At 31.7% G+C, this 12,544-nt stretch overlaps 1 long non-coding RNA gene across 1 annotated transcript in view; it reads left to right on the top strand.

Annotated features, from left to right (window-relative positions):
* The window catches only part of LOC120170953, a 1,204-nt gene extending 330 nt beyond the window's left edge, over positions 1–874 (top strand). The window contains exons 2-3 of the long non-coding RNA XR_005520827.1: positions 1–122; positions 485–874. The exon at positions 1–122 is cut by the window's left edge and continues 98 nt beyond it. This is a non-coding gene — a long non-coding RNA (uncharacterized LOC120170953). The remainder of the gene's footprint in view (positions 123–484) is intronic.
* The last annotated feature ends 11,670 nt before the right edge of the window (positions 875–12,544 follow it).

Below are 12,544 nucleotides of genomic sequence, written 5' to 3'. Positions count from 1 at the left end.
GGCCAGTTCCGGTTTCTGAAATGATTACTGTTGGTGCATGGTCATTGGGATTATCACCTCGTTGGTTACTTAGTTCTTTACAACTTCTATCGCAATGCTGTTTCTGTGTTGATGCTATTCTGGTATGTACTATTTTTGGTTGTGAATCTGTGCTTTTTGAATTTCCTGCGTGCATTGCTCAAAAAAAGGGGAAATTTTTTAGGTAATTTTCCTACAGGTCACTGTTCAAAAGAAATTTTCAGGTTTGCAGCTTTTCATTTGTACCTATTAAGTTAGCAAACTTAATTTGAATCAAATTTGAACATTTTATCATAGATCATTGCAAGTGATAATTCAAGTTGTACATCTTTTCATGAGAAATTTAAAATCAATGCGGTATATTGGCACTTGACTATCAGGAAATATTAAGCTGTTTATTTTTTTTTCTGTAACATTTGTAGTTAATGGATTTGGATTTCACGATACATTCTTTTCTATGTTGTAGGTACATATTAAGCACAGCCTTTTCAACGACTTCTGCATTAACAGATTGGAGTAGTGTATTTTATTCTGTTATATATACATCTGTCCCTACTATTGTTGTTGGCATTCTTGACAATGACTTGAGTCATAAGACACTCCTAAAAGTATCCTAAACTTTATGATGCGTATAATCTGCAACTCTTTTGGATCACAATGATTGACACACTATGGCATAGCCTTGTTCTATTCTATATACCTTTTTTCACATATAAGGAGAGCTCAATTGATATATGGAGCATGGGCTGTTTGTGGACTATAGCAGTTGTTATTCTTGTTAATATACATTTGGTGATGGACATTCAACGTTGGGTATTCATTACTCATGCTGCAGTGTGGGGATCAATAATTATCACTTGTGCTTGTATGGTGGTATTGGATTCTATACCTATCTTACCAAATTACTGGTTAGTTTCACCTCATAATATAATTTCCTGATCTTTAGTTCCAAAGTTTTCGTGTGTTGATTTTATGTTTTTCTTATTTTTGTTACATTTGGCAGGACAATCGACCATGTGGCAAAGTCACCCACCTATTGGCTCACCATTTTGCTTATAATAATTGAGGCTTTACTCCTCGCTTTCTTCTCAAAGTTATACATCAGAATTTTTGGCATTCAGATATTCAAATAGCCAGAGAAGCACAGATTCTAAGAAAAGTGACTCCTAATTTGAGGGACAGATGAAGATTCCAGTTAACATGTACATTACACCCTGTTTTGAAATGGTTACTCAAGTCTATCCGTCATATGACTGTCCTATGGCATGCAATTGTAATTTATGGAAAGCACAAACTCCAATCTTCTTTTGTTACAAATTTCATACACGTGTTACTAATGAATTAGTCAGCATTAATAGTTATTTTTTATGCTTCCTCTGTGAATGCTTCCCTACAATTCACAACTTTAACAATAAAATGGACAAAATTTGATAATACCCTTACTCATATCATAAAGTCTTTCTAGGTTGTGAGTTTTACATTATGTTAAGATCTTGACGAATTTTACATAAAGAAGGTTCAAGGGAATATTTCGTAGCTAATTTCAATGTTTCAAATATATACTATAGTTACATGTCAATACCATTTCAATCAAAATTTTAGGCAAGTGGTATTGCTGTACTCTTTCAATGAATTGCTGTGTGCAGACATGTTATCCGAGTAGTGCTTTCTATCAAGTAATTCCTGTGCTATCCGAACTTGTGAAAATTCAGTTACTTTTAAAACTTGGATACTGGATTGAGATGATGAACTCGTATTAGTTTTATGTTGTAAATCGATTGTATATATTTGATATTATGACGATCTGAATACAATAGTCAATAAACATTGTTCTTCCTGCTAATTCAAAACACAGAGATACCTTACCATGAAGAAAGCTCAATGGTGTCTCCAGCAAATATTTTTTTAGAGCTATAAATCCATTTTCTTTAACAGAATGCACTAAAAGTATGTACTGCCGATGACTATCAGATGCACCGTGAAATAAGACGAATAGGATTTGATTAGCATGTGTTTCAAGTCATTGCAGGACAGATCAAAATGTTGCCCTGAGCTGTTCACGATGAACCAAACGTAATTGCACACAGAGTAAACATGGTTAATGACCGAATGATTAAAATCGAATAGATATATAAGGTAAAATATAAAAATCATTTTGTGATTGAAGATATAAGGGACCACTTGTCAATAAGCCCATGATTTAAATAATTTTTTATTGAATAAACCAATTTGATCTCTTCCTAAACCTTTTTAATACAAAATAAATGAGTTGATTGGTCTAAGCCATGAGAGTGCGAAAACTTAGGCACTTTATTTTATTCACAAATCTCACCCTTAGTTTCCAAATTACCTTTACAAATTTTATAAAATAAACCTATAAGATCTAGTTATTTCAGTCATCCAAACAATTATATTACTCAATTATATTAATTACATATCATATTTTAGTATCTCCTTAGATTACATAAATATTAACATAAACAAAAATTTTGAAAATTTAAAATAATTGATTATATTATAAAAAAATACTTTTTATAACATTACTAAAATACTTTTTAAAAGAAGTAATATACTTTTTATTATCTCTTTAATCTACTTTTATATATTGCTAGAAAGTTTAAATTAATATACAACATGAGTAGTTTTCATTATGTTATCCTTTGATTGTTAATCACATTATTGAATTCATATAACAATTCAATTCGATTAATTATAATTAATTAGTCATATATTTATATATCTTTTGAATATTTAAGGTTGTTATAAAAAAAATCATGTCATTACTTTTTCTTGTTTTACTTTTTCTCTCCTCTAATTTACAAAAAAAATGTTTGAAACCAAGTTCGAAATATTCTTCTATTTTACTGTATATAATAACCTTAAACTGACTTTCAAAGAAAAAAAATTAAAAATGATATTAGTATTGGAATGCATAGTTAGGCTGAAAGCAATATATTTTTCCTTTTTTGGGTCACGAACAACAACAATAATAAACCCCGCTTTACAGGCCCTCTGTACATACGAACAACGGAATTTTGGCCCCAATAGGACACTCACTTTAATTATTAGGCCCAACCCCAAATCTCAAACCCAAACCATTTATAACATTACTTTTTCAACGTTAATTCTTTCTTAATTGATTCCCACGACTTACTTTATCTAGAGATTGTGTGAATTGGATGCATACCCCCACAATAAAACTATAAAAACCCCAAACCTCCTACACCCAGAATCTAAAACCAAGAACGTGGACCCAGAACCTCAAGCTGTCGACCCTCAACCCCAGACCCCTAGCCGATTATAACATTTTCGTTTTTGACGTTAATTCATTCTTAATTGATTCCCACGTCTTACATTATCTAGAGATTGCGTGTATTGGATTCACACTCCACAATAAAATTATAAAAAACCCTAAATTTAAGGAACGAACTTCTTATAACATATTTTATCTTGTTCTACATTTGACAGAACAAATAGAGAAAATGGTTTAATTCATTGATTTATCTTTTTCGATACCAACAGTGCTACTGGTGCTTGTGCAGGAAATTTGGCTTAATGACAGGTAACCAGAGGACCAGTTATCTGTTATTTTAAGCTTGTTGATGCCTAACCCATGTCAAAATGATGTCCTGTTTATTTGCAGCTTCTTTTCTATTGAAAAAGTGTTGCCTTTTCTTTTATAAATCACTTTCTTCACTATGTTCTTGTTACCAATTTGTGTATTTTTTTCAGTTTTAAATTTGAGGAACGGACTTCTTATAACATATTTATCTTGTTCTACATTTGACATAACAAATAGAGAAAATAGTTTAATTCCTTGATTTATCTTTTTCGAAACCAACAGTGCTACTGGTGCTTGTGCAGGAAATTTGGGTGGACAAAAGCTTCCGTTTATTTTCAATTGTTTCTACATCCAAAAGTTACGTGTTTTTGTATTTATGTCTATAGACAGTAATTATTAGCAGTTGTTCCCATAGTGTTTTTACCTGCATTATTGAGAGCAGATTAGAAAAAAACCTGAGAGCTAATTTGCAGTTTGCAAGATTAAACCAGGTTGATCTTGCTAGTTCAGAAAGGTGTAGTGCAAACCATTCTGTTGTATAAATTCACCCCTACAGAGATAGACTCCATAACCCTCTCAATTCCATATCCCACATTCTCATTCTATCTTTCTTTTTTTCTTTTCAATTGACCAATTTGATGCATTTGGAGTTTCTTTTCGTTATCTTCAATTTTTATTTTTTTAGGAATTTCACCGCTTCTGATTTTCTTGATCACTTTACGTTAATGCAACTTCCCAAAATATTGTTCTTGTTTCTTGTGGGAATAAATGGAAGGAGTTTTTGATGTTTCAATTTGATAACCCAGACTATAAATACCATTGTGCAGGATGCTCCTTCATCAAGATTCACTTGGAAGATTGATAACTTCTCCAGGTACATTGCTCATTCCCTTGTTGATAATACTTACCCATTTCCTCTTGATTTTTTGTTATGGAGTAGTCGTTAAGTATTCATATTCTTGGTTTTGTTGTGCACGGTTCACTTTGGCATTAAATAATGATATTCATAATTATTTTTCAATCAAAAAAGGTATCTCCTTTTACCTTGAGCCCAGTCTTATGTGTAGACCAATTGATTTTAATCTTCAATCCTCACTCAAGAGGTTTCTTGCTCGCTGCCCCAAGGTTGGGCATGTTCAGCAGTTCAAATCTCTTATCAGTTCAAATCTCTTATCGAATGGATTTTGGGTTGTGTTTGAGGATATTGACAAAGCACCGCCGGATACGTTGTCTATTATATTACCGTTGTTCGAAGGTTTAAGCTTATTCACAACTGGTTTCGTGGAGGTATGTGTATCTATTCTAAAGTTTCATAATGGAACTAGTGTTCCTGTTTGACCTTGTAGCTCCAGGGATGAAAACTGGTCTTTGAATTTTTATAGTTTTAGGTAGTTTGCTTACTTGGATTAACTTGGTCAATTTTATAAATGTTAATGATGTTTGCTAATTTTATTTTTCTTTTCCATATTGGCTTCTTTTTTGTAAACTAATTCAATGCTTTTGTTATTAGTTATCTGTTATTTTAAGCTTGTTGATGCCTAACCCATGTCAAAATGATGTCCTGTTTATTTGCAGCTTCTTTTCTATTGAAAAAGTGTTGCCTTTTCTTTTATAAATCACTTTATTCACTATGTTCTTGTTACTAATTTGTGTATTTTTTTCAGTTTTAAATTTGAGGAACGAACTTCTTATAACATATTTTATCTTGTTCTACATTTGACAGAACAAATAGAGAAAATGGTTTAATTCATTGATTTATCTTTTTCGATACCAACAGTGCTACTGGTGCTTGTGCAGGAAATTTGGCTTAATGATAGGTAACCAGAGGACCAGTTATCTGTTATTTTAAGCTTGTTGATGCCTAACCCATGTCAAAATGATGTCCTGTTTATTTGCAGCTTCTTTTCTATTGAAAAAGTGTTGCCTTTTCTTTTATAAATCACTTTCTTCGCTATGTTCTTGTTACCAATTTGTGTATTTTTTTCAGTTTTAAATTTGAGGAACGGACTTCTTATAACATATTTATCTTGTTCTACATTTGACATAACAAATAGAGAAAATAGTTTAATTCCTTGATTTATCTTTTTCGAAACCAACAGTGCTACTGGTGCTTGTGCAGGAAATTTGGGTGGACAAAAGCTTCCGTCTATTTTCAATTGTTTCTACATCCAAAAGTTACGTGTTTTTGTATTTATGTCTATAGACAGTAATTATTAGCAGTTGTTCCCATAGTGTTTTTACCTGCATTATTGAGAGCAGATTGGAAAAAAACCTGAGAGCTAATTTGCAGTTTGCAAGATTAAACCAGGTTGATCTTGCTAGTTCAGAAAGGTGTAGTGCAAACCATTCTGTTGTATAAATTCACCCCTACAGAGATAGACTCCATAACCCTCTCAATTCCATAGCCCACATTCTCATTCTATCTTTCTTTTTTTCTTTTCAATTGACCAATTTGATGCATTTGGAGTTTCTTTTCGTTATCTTCAATTTTTATTTTTTAGGAATTTCACCGCTTCTGATTTTCTTGATCACTTTACGTCAATGCAACTTCCCAAAATATTGTTCTTGTTTCTTGTGGGAATAAATGGAAGGAGTTTTTGATGTTTCAATTTGATAACCCAGACTGTAAATACCGTTGTGCAGGATGCTCCTTGAAGATTGATAACTTCTCCAGGTACATTGCTCATTCCCTTGTTGATAATACTGAGATACGATTGTCGAAATTTTAAAAAAGCAATTTCTCTCAAATGCATATACTACTTGGTGTCCTGCACCTCCCTGTTTGAATAACGGCATGCATTAAAAACGAGATAATAAAAAAAAGTTGAAACTGAAGAAATGTTTTCCAAAGCATATGTGTAATATTGCATTTCTATTGTTGGTAATGCTCAATCCCACATAGTATTGGAAACAAATGGATATTTAAGGTTGAATTTCCCACTTCCTTATCAATTCAAATCTCTTATCGAAATGGTATTTATTTCTTTTGTTTTGCCTTTGTTTTTTGTTTTTCGTATTAGGTAGTGGGAAATATTGTTTTATATTGAAAAGAAAAGAAAAAAAGATGGAAACTATTGTGCATTGCAAAACTAATACTCTTTTTTCACGTCTTTCTCATTACATACTAGAAGATAACAAGTTAAATGATTTTTTCCTGCTTCTCATTCACTGTATGCGTCATCTTATTTTTCACTTAAATAAGAATATTACTTATTACTTGCATGTCGTGCGGACATTTTATTGTCTTTTGGTTATGGAAATCGATGTTTCCTCTAGTTTTTGGGATTGATCATATTTCTTGGACTTCATAAAGGAAGTTGTAAATCTTGTTCCGTACAGTGATATCAAGTTTGAGAAGCGTATCAACACCGTTGAATTTAAATTCAAAGTTTGAGTTAGAATCGACGTTTCAAATCACGAATTAGGTGAATCACTGAGATTACGCATTATTCCGTTTAACATGAAATAATTCCAACAATAAACCAAAATTAATTTTTGATTTATTCAATCGACATAATTTAGTCATGAACTAAAATTATGAAACAAATAAGTTGTAATATCTTCAATACCGGGTTAGTGAAAAATTGTTAAATTTTAGAATTTAGTGGCTAAAGTAGAATAATGAAATAGTTCAAGGATTTATATGGGAAAATGTTGTGTAGGATTGAATTGTAAAGAATAAGAAATTAAAGGACAAAATGGTCTATTGGTAGGGAAAAATAATTTAATTTGGGTTATGGTTATATTAACCTACGTGGATGGCAAGGAAGGAAAAATATAAGCTTTCAGAGATATCTCCTTCTCTCTTCTTCAAACGTGAAGGCTCAAAATAAAGGTGAGTTTTCTTGTTGGTTGATTTTTTGCTGAATTTAAGTTTGTTTATTGATCATTAGATGATAATTAAGATTAAGGAAAGCTTAAATTGTCTTGAAACAATAAGATGAAGAGAATAAATGGAATTAAAGAAAAGAGGGGAATAAGTGAAATCTTGGAAGAAGGTTCTCTAATGAAGTTTGGGATTGAATTTGACTTGTCATCAACCTAATTACATGTATGAGGCGTTAGAATTGAAATTATAACATGTTGCAAAGTTGGTGTAATTCTTGAATTTCATATGGATGATAGGATTTTGAGGTTTAAGAGGTGATAAATGAGTAGTAATGGATTTAAGGTTATGAAGGTGAGTTAGGAATATGGGGATGAAATATGAAGTTTTTTTTAGCTAAGTTGAGTAACTTCATGCATAAAATGTGAATTATGGGCTAGTGTGTATCGATACATATTCAACATGTATCGATACATCAAGGGTAAATTTACAAAAAATATTCAAAGTGTATCGATACACAGGAAGTGTATCGATACACAGGAAGTGTATCGATACACAGGAAGTGTATCGATACACTCCTTAAAATGAAAACATTGAATGCAATTTGTGTATTGATACATAGAAAGTGTATCGATACACTCCTTGTAAATAAAAACATCGAATGCAATTTGTGTATCGATACATAAGTAGTGTATCGATACACATGTTAAGGAATGTATCGATACACTATAGAGTGTATCGATACCTACCTCAAATAAAAGATGAAACCAACCTTTCTTTTAGTCTAAGGAATGAACAATTAGAGAATATCAATTAAAATACTGATATGGATCCATGTATGTTATGTAGATACTAAACGTAATCCCGTTCCGAAACAATCGAAGGACTAGGATCGATTCAAAGGAAACAAGGCTAAGGTGAGTGCATACTAGAGATGTAATTCAAAGGAATTATGACTTGTGATAAGTTTATTCCTATGATTAATAGTTATAGCATAATTATTATGAATATGCATACATGATGGCTATTATAAGTATATGCATAAGTTATATATGTTGTACATATATGTTCATAGTAATTGTTAAATGTTATATGATTCATATGAATAGATGAAAGTACACATGTTATATGATACAAGATAGATAATTATACGTACATGTGTTATGTGATAAAAGAAAAGACATATGTGAATACATGAGAAAGGATATGAATATATGAACATATGAATAATAATAATAATACCCATGTAGTGTGATGAGAGCTTTAGGTATAATTGACATGCCAATAGTTGAGGGTTTCATAGGTCATTCAGGACATATTCACAGGTCCTTAGGGACAAATCTCATATGCCACTCAGTGGGACTTATACGAGCTGTGGTGACAACAGATGTGCACAACCTCTATGTACTCGAATACCTTAAGTTCTCAGTATATACATGGGCCTATAAATCATATGAAAAGTGTGTATTGCCTTATCTGTTATAGTATTAGTATTGCTTATAATGAATTATATGAAATGATACGGAATTTTTATTACTATGTTGCATTTTCATATTCATAAGAGATGCATTATTACTAGTTTATGCCTCATTAAGTCCATGACTTAGTATGTAAGTGATTTACATGTAGGTACAGAAAAGTAAGAAGATCGGTCTTAGGAGCAGTATATCATCATTTGAAGATCAGATCAGAAGAACATTACACAGTATGTCCGTTTATGTAATATATATGTGTTGACATGTAAATAGAGTCATATAGTATGTATTGAGGGGTAATGTTTTGAACTTAGTAATGTAACTATAGTTTTGTGCTAATAAAAGTTTTTAATTTACTATGGTTTTATAAATATATGTACTTTGAAAGGTCAATGTGACACCTCGGACCCGTATCCGGGTCGAATACTGATTGAGAGTGTGACACCAATAATAGAGTCGTTGCTTGCCACGATTTCTATTAATAAAAATCTTATAATTCTGTTATGTGACAGAATTAAAATCTCAATTGATTTTAAATAAAAAATCAAAGATTGCAATAAACAGAAAATTGATTCTCGTTTATTTTAGATTTTGTTATCGGTCAAAATCAATATTTTGAAACAAAATCAATAAATGTGGTTACTTTTACGACAATTTCTATTACACGGATTTGTCCACTTGAGATTCTAGTAAACCCGTTAAGACGGTAGAATAAATCTCAAAACAAATTTATTTACTATCTCGTTTTTCTTACAATTCCGAATTATATCATATCAAGAAAGATAGAAGATGAGAAAAAATGTTTTAAGTGTGCTAACTAAAGTAGTAATCCGGGACAAAATGAAACCTGAGAAAAAGTAAAAGAAAGAAATAAAATTCTTTAGAATAAAAGAGAATTAAAAAGGAAATAAAAAAATACTCTTTTATATTTGATCTTCTGATGGAATCAGTTGAGATCTGTCGCTACACAGTTTCCTTAAGACAAATTTTCGGCCACTCCTTAGTGCTCGAGATCTTTTGGTCGTCTGTCTCCAAAGATACAACTTAATGATCGACTACAGTAGCACAACAATAGAGATCACAAACTTTCCTTGCCTTTGACTATCACCGAAAAACTAAGGGAGAAGAAGAATATTTTCTAAGAATGAGAGAAAATATTTTTTAAGTGAAGAACACTTCTTGAATTATGAGATATGAAAAACTGAGAGGATGCTCAGTATGTATAGAGGAATTTCGAGAGAGTTTTATTCTAACTAAAACTCTTTTATAACATCTTAAAATAGATAATAATATATTTTAAATATAAAATATTAAATCTGAGAGTTTTACTATAATTAAAACTCTTTTAATATCTAAATTTAAACAAATTAAAATATCTTTTAAATTTATAATATTAAACCTGAGTGTTTTACTCCAACCAAAACTCTTTTAATATCTAAACTTAAATAGATAATAATATTGTTTAAAATTTAAATACTAAACATATATTTATTCCTGAATTTAATATAAATATTAAATAGATAATAATATTGTTTAAAATTTAAATACTAAACATAATTCACCATTTTTTTATAACAAAGATAATATATACCGGCATGAACTAGCCCATGACTGACTGTTGATTTTCTATCAAAATTTTCTTCCGACGTTGTATCCCGCTATCTTCTTTGTGCTTCCGTTCTAGCATTTGCCATTTGCATGTATATACTCTCAATACAATAGAAAGTAGAGAAATCAATATCACTTGTCATTTAGTTGTTTTCTAGACGATCGATGATTTAGCAAATGCTGGGCATCTATCGGCATTTTTTCCACCAAACTTCATCTAAAACAATCTAGTTAGTCATTTCATTTTCTTATACCATGTAAACTTGTTAGCATATTTTGGAATCTCCTTGCTTCTCCATTACTGTTCATTTTCTAAGTGCTACGAATTACTTAATGTAGTTGGAGTTGGAGATGTGAAGGTGCTAATTGCATTAATAGAAAAAGGTTGACTCCATTTGGTAGATTTTCGGCTTTCATTTTTCAAACAGAAAGGGTGAGCTTTGTTTGAAGAATTAGAATAGGATTCCTTGCCTGATTAAGCAACATGAGTCAGGAGCACCCAGTTGGGGTTTGCGTGTCTTAAGGCCATCCGAATTAAGTCCCAGGCTAAACATAATAAGTAGGTTATATGGTCATTCAACCAAGTTATTTGGTCTTCGTGGACTATAGTAGCACAACTTCTCCAGTAGGGAATAATACATAGATATATTTTGCTGAAGTGGCATATATATATATTTGATGGGACGGGACGATACAAGATTGGATACCGTTAAAAGGCTGAAGAGAGGCTTAAGATGGAAGGGCCGCGATGGAATGTATATAGAATGTTATCTAAAATATTATTTTTTTATTAAAAATATAATATCGAGAAGCTACAAAAAAAATTTATTTTTTTTTTACCATAAATATTAATATCGGAAATATTTATTTTAGGTAGATAAATTAATATTTCTGGTATAAAAAATAACATTTGAAGTAGTGTTGTATCGGAAATGTTAAAAATATTAACATTTCCAGTAATATATTTCCTTAACTTTATATTAGACTGTCGTATAACAGAACTACCTGGCGGGAATGTTCTTTCCAATCCAAGGAACAAACAATTGGACAGATCAATTAATGGTGAAAAAGCAAGGGTTGAATGTGAAAAAACCAGCTGTTTCTCTCATTGAATTGGAATGGGTGAAGACAGAATCGTTAAAGTTTTCCCCCTCACTTTCTCCTCTACAGCGAAGAATCTTCACGTTTCTATGCCTTAAAAGACATGCATGTAAGTATTGCAAAGGCACTTGGGCACACTCTCTCTTCTAGTTTTGCACCAAATTTATTATATTTCTTTTTAATATATAGAAAACATAACTACATAAGGGCTTCAGCAAGTTTGCTGTTAGAGGAATGCCAATGACGATGCCACTATGGCAGTAAGCTCATCAGACTTAATATTGCAATCTGAGCTGATGACATAATATAGGAGTGATAAGGAAGAGTAGCCTCTTTTTTCTGTGTAGTTATTTTTGTTACGTTCAAAATGCATTATATATTCATTGCTTTTCTGCAAAGTAGTGGCACTGAGGAGTCTCTCCAGTATGAATTAGCTCCACACAGCACAGCAGAAATACCAAAAGGCCTTTATCACTGTCATAATCTCTTTAAATAACAAATGTGGGGGAGAAAGTTACTCACGCCTTCCATTTAAAATTACTTCATTTCTTATCTGCTGCTTGATGTACATGTCTCACTTTTTGGCTGAGAAAGAGAGAGAGAGAGAGAGTAAATGTAGGCAGAGGTGAGAAAGAGTTATCGATTAGGAGCTCGATAATCGAGCATTTTAGCTTTGCTGCAGTGAGAGCGAAAGGAGTGTTAGTGACTGTTGGATTGGTACGCTATTCTATGCATCCATCTTTTCTCCCACCCTCTCCTTCTTTGCCGGTTCCTTGTCTCCCAAACACGCCAAAACCATTCTATCTTTATAACCCCCCATCTACCTACTCTATTTCTCACTAACGTCGACTTCTAATGAGGAAGCATGTAGTGAGTCTTGCTCTACAAAGTGTTTATAGCAGCTTAATCCAGCTTTTTCTTGTTCCATAATACTATATTTATATCTATCTAGGC

This window comes from Hibiscus syriacus, unplaced genomic scaffold, assembly GCF_006381635.1.
Source record: "Hibiscus syriacus cultivar Baekdansim isolate YM2019G1 unplaced genomic scaffold, ASM638163v2 tig00111799_pilon, whole genome shotgun sequence".
NCBI classification, from domain to species: domain Eukaryota; kingdom Viridiplantae; phylum Streptophyta; class Magnoliopsida; order Malvales; family Malvaceae; genus Hibiscus; species Hibiscus syriacus.
Note: the sequence above shows the minus strand (reverse complement) of the source record. Positions and strands in the feature narration are given on the sequence as shown.